The sequence below is a fragment of the Arachis duranensis genome, chromosome 10, assembly GCF_000817695.3.
Source record: "Arachis duranensis cultivar V14167 chromosome 10, aradu.V14167.gnm2.J7QH, whole genome shotgun sequence".
In the NCBI taxonomy this organism is placed as follows: domain Eukaryota; kingdom Viridiplantae; phylum Streptophyta; class Magnoliopsida; order Fabales; family Fabaceae; genus Arachis; species Arachis duranensis.
Window position 1 is genome coordinate 40579035 of NC_029781.3, and position 648 is coordinate 40579682.

Consider the following 648-nt stretch of genomic DNA (forward strand, 5'->3'; position numbering starts at 1 on the left):
CCATTCCCACCATCATACTCAAACACTTATATTCTGGTGGCAGTGGACTATGTATCTAAGTGGGTAGAAGCAATCGCTACACCCACTAATGATACCAAGACCGTGCTGAAATTCCTCCAGAAACACATCTTCAGCAGGTTTGGTGTTCCTATAGTACTAATCAGTGACGGGGGCACTCATTTCTGCAATAGACAGCTATACTCTGCTATGGTTAGATATGGAATTAGCCACAAAGTGGTAACTCCGTATCATCCACAGACAAATGGGCAAGCTGAAGTCTCTAACAGAGAACTAAAGAGAATCCTGGAACGGACTGTGATAGCCTGAAGAAAGGATTGGGCAAAGAGCTTGGATGATGCTCTGTGGGCATACAGAACAGCATTCAAGACTCCCATAGGAACCTCTCCATACCAGCTTGTGTATGGAAAAGCCTGTCACTTGCCAGTGGAACTGGAACATTAGGCCTACTGAGCAACCAGGTTCCTAAACCTTGATGCCAAGTTAGCTGGAGAAAAACGTTTGCTCCAGTTAAATGAGCTAGAGGAATTCAGACTCAATGCCTTTGAAAATGCAAAAATTTATAAGGAAAAGGCAAAGAAATGGCATGACAAGAAATTGTCAACCAGAGTCTTTGAGCCAGGACAAAAA